Source organism: Carlito syrichta, unplaced genomic scaffold, assembly GCF_000164805.1.
Source record: "Carlito syrichta isolate Samal-C Ts95f unplaced genomic scaffold, Tarsius_syrichta-2.0.1 Scaffold303798, whole genome shotgun sequence".
Lineage (NCBI taxonomy): Eukaryota > Metazoa > Chordata > Mammalia > Primates > Tarsiidae > Carlito > Carlito syrichta.
The window spans coordinates 32191-41417 of NW_007247894.1; the positions used below are offsets into that span (position 1 = coordinate 32191).

At 36.9% G+C, this 9227-nt stretch overlaps 1 pseudogene; it reads left to right on the forward strand.

Annotated features, from left to right (window-relative positions):
- The first annotated feature begins 1102 nt into the window (after positions 1-1102).
- LOC103261605 lies at positions 1103-3822 on the forward strand (annotated as a pseudogene).
- The last annotated feature ends 5405 nt before the right edge of the window (positions 3823-9227 follow it).

The window sequence follows — 9227 nt, forward strand, 5'->3', positions numbered from 1 at the left end:
TATTCACTGATCATCATTGCAGGCATTCATTAAAATAAACATATCCCTTCTCCAGGAACCAGAAATTTATTTAGCCAGGATACTATCGCTCCCCAATCCCGACAGCCATCAGAAGAATGCACTTCCAGAAAACATTTCAAATTAGGCATATAAGATACAGCTAAAAGTGGGAGATGAGTGCCGTGCTGGAAAATGAGGTTTAAATGTAAGTTTCATTACAAATGTTAGAATCCCAATCCCTCTTAAACACTTGATCCCCAGGAGGGGTTGACAAACTTAAACCAAGAGAACAGAGCAATTCTGCTACAAATACAATTCCCCACCCCACCCCCCCAAAAGGGCTAATTCCCACTCTATCATTCTGCAGTGAAGCCCTCCCCTCATGTACACAAAAGTTACAATCCGCATGTGTGTGTCTCAGTCTTAAATATGAATAGTCAAGAACTGAAGAAAAGTTTCTAATAAGACAGATTTTTTTTTTAAAGCTACAAACCAGAAAAAGAAAAAGAAAAAAAACCTCAAGGGAGAGATATAACATGGGATGCTGAAGAAAACTACAAAGAGAAATATAGTAAATGTCATCAGAGAGATAAGATATTGACTCCATAAAATGTGAATAGAATGTTGTTGAAATATACGTTCAAAAGCAAAAATGTAAAGCAATGAAAGAAAAACACAAACAAAGCCATAATGATGGTTGGAAATATTAACACACAACTCTCAGAAACGGATAAAGTCAGCAAACAAAAATGAATAAGAATATACAAAAAATTTTAACACTACTATGAACAAACTAGACCTGTCATTTACAGGTTAGTTCACAAAACAAATATAGAATACACATTATTTTTCTAGTCCACATAGAACATTTACCAAGAAGAACCATCTTCTGGGACCTAAAACAAGTCTCAATAAATTCTGAAGTACTAAAAAAAATATTAGTTATATTATCTGAACCAATTTTTTTCAAAAAATAATTAAATAAAATTAATAAAAATAAGAGATCTAGAAAAGTTTTCAAATATTTGAAAGTTAACATTTTTAAAATACAGTAAGTCACCTACATACAAATCCTCATTTGTGAACTTTCAAATATGCGAACATGCACTTGTATGTCCAGTTACACAAGCTAGTTCGCATGTTTGGTGTCCATTGTTATGTGCATGCATCCTCTACAAGTGGTTGTGCTTTTGCATACTTTACTGTACAGTGTTGTATAGAGTGCAGTAGTACAGTGTCTTTATTTCCAATCCAGGATGTCCAGAAGCAGGCATAAAAGCAGCAGTGATGTAGCTGGTACAGCTGGTACTATATAGCCCATTGTTAGTTGGGTACCCAGGCTAACTTTGCTGAACTTGTGAACAAATTGAACTTAGGAACACACTCTCAGAATGAAACTTCTTTGTATGTAGGGGACTTACTATACTAATGGTCAAAGAAGAAAACAAAAGGAAAACAAAACAAAAATAAGAAACAAATGGAAAACCAAATTTTAAAATATTTCAAAATATATGATAATGAAATGTTATATATCAAAATTTGAGGAATATAGCTACCTTTTAAGTGTAAAAATTTAATATAAGCATTTATAGCTATTAAGCTATAAATGCTTATAGCTATTAAGCTATAAATGCTTATAGCTATTAAGCTATAAATGCTTATATATAAATGCTTATATTAGCTTATAAATTAAGCTATAAATGCTTATATTATGAAAGGCCTAAAATCAAATATCTAAGTTTTCTACCACAATCCATAAAAAATTCATAAATTAAGCCCAAAGGAAATAGAAGGAAGGAAATAAAGATAAGAAGTCAAAGAAGCAGAAAACAAACAATTAAAAAAAAACAACTCAAAAGTCGGTTCTTTAAAAATATTAAAAAGGTTGGGCATACTGGCTCATGTCTATAATCTCAGAATTTTGGGAGGTCAAGGCAAGAGGATTGCCTGAGCCTAGGAGGTCGAGGCTGCAATAAGCTGTGATCATGCCACTGCATTCCAGTGTGGATGACAGTGAGACCCCTACTCAAAAAAAAAAAAAATCAATCAATCAAAGTAATAAACAGTTAGCTAAAATAATCAAAAACACAAGCCAAAGAACACACAAACTACTAATAAAAAATAAGAAACAACACAACAGATCCTACGGACATTGAAGGGATAGTAAAGGAATATCAGGAGTATCTTTATTTCAGTCAAGTTGAAAAATATAACTTTACAAATAAAGATCAATAAAAGAAGAAATAGAAAATCTGAATAACACCTCATCTTTAAAAGAAATACGTTTTCCCACAAAAAAAAACTCTAGACCAACATGGAACTTATCAAAATTAAAAAAAATAATAATAATACCAAATCAGGTGAGAAATGAGTAGAACTGGTATAGGAGCTTCTTCTCCTGGAGGAGCCACGAGAGAAAAGTCAGCCACATCCATCCTTGATCAGAAAGATGATCAGCACCGCAAAAGCCCCAGGGGCCATCGGTCCCCACAGTCCAGCTGTGTTAATTGGCAGGACAATGATATTTCAGGACAATGAGGCATGGGCTTTTCAAGTGGACAACTTGTACCAGAAGGGTACAAAAAGAAAAGGCAAAAGCTGCTAAAAAAAAAAACCTCTTATAAACATAGATGCAATTCTAAAAGCCACAGGTTATGACTTCACTAATGTGGTAAAAACAACTGTTTTCCTGGCTGAAAAAAATGACTTCAATACTATCAATGAAATGTACAAACAGTATTTCAAGAGTAGTTTTCCATTCTGTGGGTTGTCTGCCTACTCTCTTGATGGTTTCTTTTGCTAATTATGTATCAGACAAAGGCCTAACATCCAGATCTACAAGGAACACAAATGAGCTGAAAGAAAAAAAAAACAATCCTATCAAAAAGTGGACAAAGGACATGAACAGACACTTCTCTAAAGAAGATACACAAACAGCCAACGGGTACAAGAAAAAAACGTTCAGCCACACTAATCATCAGAGAAATGCAAATCAAAACCATGAGATGCCACCTAACTCCAGTAAGGATGGTCCTCATCAATAAATCAAACAACAATGGATGTCAGTGAGGGTGTAGAGAAAAGAAAAGGCTTCTACACTGTTGGTGGGAGTACAGGCTACCTAGACCTCTATGGAAAGTAGTGTGGTGATTTCTAAAAGAACTAAAAACTGACCTTTCATAAGATCCAGCAATACCTCTCCTGGGAATATCCATGGAGGAACATAAATCGCTGTACAAAAAAGACACCTGTGCACACATGTTTATAGCTGCACAATTCACAATAGAAAAAACATGGAACCAACCCCACTGTCCATCAAAAGTGGACTGGATAAAGAAAATGTGGTACATATACACACTGGAGTATTACACAGCCATAAAGAAGGACAGAATCATGGAATGGGTAGCAAATTGGATGGAGTAGAAGACCACCATTCTTTGTGATCTTTCACAGAAACAAAGAACTGAATACCAAATGTTCTCATTCATAAGTGGGATCTGATCATTAATCACATTAGCACAAGGGAGGGATGAGCAACGGACACTGCCAGGGGAGAGAGGGAGGAAGCAGGCACATAGCACCACAAAGGGTACTGAGTCCTAAACCAGGGGAAGAGAGGGCCAGTTAGAGGTCCAAGCTCCACCTTCACAAAGCCTGCTTATGTAACTAATCCTGACCTGTACCCCACATATCCATCATCATCATAATAAAAAGAGTAGCTTTCCAGCTAGAGCTGCTTACCAGGTTGAAGTTGAAGCAGTAGCTGTCCAAGGACCTGTCACAACAGCTTGCTCTCAGTGGACCCGATGTCATTTACTCTGAAAATTTTAGCACCTAAATTTTTTACAATTGATGTAACATTTTTACTTGAGCAAAATTAAAGTATTTAAATTTGAATAGTAGAAGTCATGGAGAAGAAAGTGAACAAAAACTTTATATAGATAATATTTTTCTAATGAAAATAGAACACGCATGCAGGTTTCCAAAATAATAATAACAACACACAAGCTTTTTCAGAAAACAGAGAAAGAGGAAACACTTCTTTTTATAAGCTGGTATAACCCCAATTATAAATAAACAAATACACAAATGAACCTGACATTGACAATATGAAGAAAGAAAATTGCAGATTAATATGACTCACAAATACAGATACAAAACGCTTTAACAAATCAGGAGAAAAAGATGCTGACCTATGTAACTTTGGAACTTAGTGGAGACTATAAGATTAAAGGCAAAAAGAACTAAGCATAAGCATCGTACTCCAGTCAACATAAGTCATTCACCATGACATACATGTATCCAATTTCAGTTCATGTAATTGATATAACATCTTAATTTTATAATATTACATGATAAATCTAGTTACTGATGTTATACATTACACTTATATACCCTCATATTACTGGATGTAGGAAAGAGATACTCATTACATAGTTCATTACTTTCAGGTCAATAAAAGTCAAGGTAAGTGACGTGTAGGAAAGATCTTAGCAAATGAATGGTGGGGGGTGGGAATGAGGCTTCTGACTGTTGGAGTGGGAGGTTACAGACAGGCAAGGGGAGGAGGACAGAACCAGTCGTGTGACACTGCATTAGAGCCGAAGACCTCAGTATGAACTCATGTTTAGCTTAATATAGCTGCATATGAATAAATACAGAAATAATTAGATACAGATGAGTGTGTATGTCTTAGTCTGTTTGGTGCTGCTATGACAAAATACCTGAGACTGGGTAGTTTAAAACACAACAGAAATGTATTATTCACAGATATGGAAGTCTAAGATCCTTATCTGCTGGCACCTTATCTTGGACTTCAAGATTGTGCCTTAAACACTGTGCTCTTCACAGGGGAGGAACACTGTCTAGACACGGCAGAGGGCAGAAGGGTAAAGGGGCTAACAAGGCGCAAAGCCTCTTTTATCAGGGCTTTTATCCCATTCATTAGGGAGGCGCCTTTATGGTCAAGTCACCTCATAAAAGCTCCACCCTCTTAATACTATCACATTGGCAACATCTGAATTTTGATGGGAACACATTCGGATTACAAGTGTGTGTATGCACATATACATTTCCAAGTTCTATCCACTGGAAACAAGAATACCCTAGTAGCAATGAGCATAACCAGTACCCAGATCTTCATTTCTAATATCATTATCCAATAAAAGGAACCAGGACTCCTTGGAGAAATGGGTGATTCTAAGACAGGGACAGGGAACACACATGATAAACCTTGGGCATCTTACAGCACTAGAAAGGAGGAAGAAAGTGCTTATAAAACAACTGCACAACAACAGGGGAATGTCCAAAGGACACAGAAGCCAAGTGGAAGAGTTGCCAGTATAAAATTTTGAGCAGCAAAATAAAAAGCGTCATATCAATATGACCAAAAGTAAAAAAATAAGCTACCATCAGTCTGTATTAATACAAATAAATGATGGACAACAGACAAATATCTATACAAGATAATTCCAAATAATGTATGTAGATATTCGGCCCTCGTAGAGATTGACTGTGCACAATGACTTCCTTCCAAAGAGTACTGCATGGAAATAGGGGGAAGAAAGTAACTTTATAATAGAGAAATTTACAACATAGAATACACATTCTTCTCAAGCACAGAGGGGATATTCTCCAAGATGGACCACGTGTTAGGCCACAAAACAAGTCTTAACAAGTTTAAGAAGTCTGAAATTACACAGCATAGGTTCTCTTACCACAGTGAAATAAAACACAAGGCAAAAGCAAAGGGAAAACAGAAAACTTGACAAATATGTGGAAATCAAACAACGCTCCCTTAAACAACCAGTGGGTCAAAGAAGAAATCACAAGACAATTTGAAAAACACCTGAAGACAAAGGAAAATGAGGAAACAATATAACCAAATTATGGGATGCAGCAGAAGCAGTACTAACAAGGAAGAGTATAGTGGTAAATGTTATACTAAAAAAGAAGAAAAACCTCAAGTCAACATACTAACTTTGCACCTTAAGAAACAAGAAAAAGAAGAACAAACTAAGCCAAAAGTTATTGGAGAAAAAAAGAAAGAATAAAGATCAGAGACCAGTGAAATAGAGACTAGAAAAACAGAGTTATTTTTTAAAATAAACAAAATTGACAGGCTCTTAGATACACAAACTAACAAAAAAAGAGAAAGAAGTCTCACATAACTAACGTTCGAAATGAAATAGGGGATATTAAAACTGAAGACCCATAAACAAAAAGGATTATAAGAAACCACTATAAAAAATTATGTACTAATAACTTGAATTACCTAGAAGAAATCGATAAATTCTTAGAAACATACAATGTACCAAGACTGAATTATGAAGACATTTAAAAAAATCTGAACTTACAGACTGTTAAGATTAAAGAAGCAATCAAAAATGTCTCAACAAAAAAATCCCATAACCAGATGTTTTCATTGGAGCATTTTACCAAACATGTAGAGAAGAATTAACACCAATATTTCTAACATTCTTACAAATAAAGAAGTGGGAACACGTCTGAGCTTTTCTCTAAGGCCAGCATTATGTCCATAACAAAACTAGGCAAAGATACAACAAGAAAACAATAGTTAAAGGTTCCTGATGGATATTGATGCAATAAAACAATAAACTGAATACAGTAGCGCGCGCGCGCGCGCACGCGCGCACACACACACACACACACACACACATCATGACCAACTGGGAGTTACAACTGGGATTCAAGAATTGTTCAACATATGAAAATCAGTCAATGTAATGCAACATATTGTCAGAATCAAGGACAAAAAACACATCTTAAATGACGCAGAAAAAACATTTGACAAAATTCAACATCTTTTTATAACAAAAAAGTTAACCAACTAGAATTATAAGGAAGTTCTCTCACTGTATTAAAAACCATGTATAAAAAGCCCACAGCTAATATCATACTCAAGTATAAAAGACTGAAAGATTTTCCTCCACCATCAGGAACAAGGATGCCCACCCTCGTCACTAGTAAAAATATGCCTCATTGTATTGTTTTTTGCTTTATTGCACTTTACAATTATTATTGCCAAAACGATATTGCATTTTTTACAGATTTAAAGTTTATGGCAACCTTGCATCAATTAAGTCTATCGGAGCTCACTTTATGTCTTTGTATCACATTTTGGTAATTCTCACAAGATTATAAACTTTTCATTATTATCATATCTGCTATGATGGTCTATGATCAGTAATCTTTGATGTCACTATTGTAATTATGTGAGGGTGCCATGAACCATGTATATATGAGACAGCAAGCTTAACTGATAAATGCTGTGTGTGTTCTGATTGCCCCACCAACTGGCTCCACTCATCTCTCTCCCTCTCCTGAGACCTCTCTATTCACTGAGACACTACAGTATTGAAAGCAGGCCAATTAATGCCCCACAGTGGACTTTCTAAGTATTCAAGAGAAAAGATGAGTCATAAATTCCTCACTTTAAATCAAAGGCTAGAAATGATTAAGTTTAGTGAGGAAGGTATGTTGAAAACCAAAACAGGCAGAAAACTATTCCTCTTTCTTTCTTCAGTTAACCAAATGGTGAATGCAAGGAAAAAGTTCTCAGAGGAAATTAAAGTGCTACTCTGGTGAATACAACAATGATAAGAAAGGGGAACAGTCTTATTGCTGAAATGGAGAAAGTTTTAGTGGTCAGAAGACCAAATCAGCCACAACATCCCCTTAAGTCAAAGCCTAATTATATAGAGCTAGGCCCTAACTCTTCAATTTTATGAAGGCTGAGAGACATGAGGAAGCTGCAAAAGAAATGTTGGAAGCAAACAGAGGTTGGTTCATGAGGTTGAAGGAAAGAAGCCATCTCCATAACATAAAAATGCAGGGTGAAGCAGCAAGGGCTGCTATAAAAGCTACAAGTTATTCCAAACATCTAGCTAAGATCACTGATGAAGGTGGCTACACTAAACAACAGATTTTCAGCCGGGCTCGGTGGCTCAGCCTGTAATCCCGCACCTTTGGGAGGCTGAGGTGAGTGGATTGCCGGAGCCCGTGGGTTCGAGACCCGCCTGGGCAGCGAGACCTCATCTCTACAATTAATCAAAAAAGCAGCCGGGTGTGGTAGCGCATGCCTGTAGTTCCAGCTACTCGGAAGGCTGAGGCGGAAGAATCCCCGGAGCCCAGCAGGTCGAGGCTGCGGTGGCCGGGAGCCGCCACTGCACTCCAGTCTGGGCGACAGAGTGAGACTCCAACTCAAAAAAAAAAAAAAAAAAACAGATTTTCAATGTAGACAAAGCAGCCTTCTTTTGAAAGAATGTGCCATCTAACACTTTTCGTAGCTAGGAAGAAGTCAATGCCTGACTTCAAAGCATCAAAGGATAGGCTGAGCCACAATCTTTTAGGGACTAATGCAGCTGGTGACTTTAAGTTGAAGTCAATACTCATCTACCATTCAGAAAATCCTAGGGGCCTTAAGAACCATGCCAGATCTACTCTGCCTGTGCTCTAGAAGGGTAACAACAAAGCCTAGATGACAGTACCTCTGTTTATTGAATATTTTAAACCAACTGTGGAGACTTACTGCTTGGAAAAAAGATTTCTTTCAAACTACTACTACTCATTGACAAGGCACCTCTTCACCTAAGAGCTCTAATGGAGGTACACAAAAAGATTAATGCTGTTTTCATGTATGCTAACACAACATCTGTTCTGCAGCCTATGATTCAAAAATTTTGACTTCCAAGTCTTATTATTTAAGAAATACATTTTGTAAGACTATATCTGCCGAAGAACGTGAGTCCTCTGATGGATCTGGGCAAAATCAATTGAAAGTCTTCTGGAAAGGATTCACCATTCTGGACACCATTAAGAACAATCAGGTCAGGCTCGGTGACTCAGCCTATAATTCCAGCACTTTGGGAGGCTGAGGTGAGTGGATTTCCTGGGCCCATGGGTTTGAGACCAGCCCTAGCAACTCGGCAAGACTTTGTCTTTAAAATAAAATAAAAAAAATAGCTGGACGTGATGGCATACACCTGTAGTTCCAGCTACATGGAAGGCTGAGGCAAAAGGATCGCCGGAGCTCAGCAGGGCGATGCTGGGGTGTCTATAAGTGTGCAACTGGGTGACATAATGAGACTCCAACTCAAAAAAAAAGAAAAGAAAAGAAAATAACATTAATGGTGGCTCAAACCTGTAATCTCAGCACTTTGAGAGGCCAAAAGGAGAGAATCACTTGCATCCAAAAGTTTGAGACT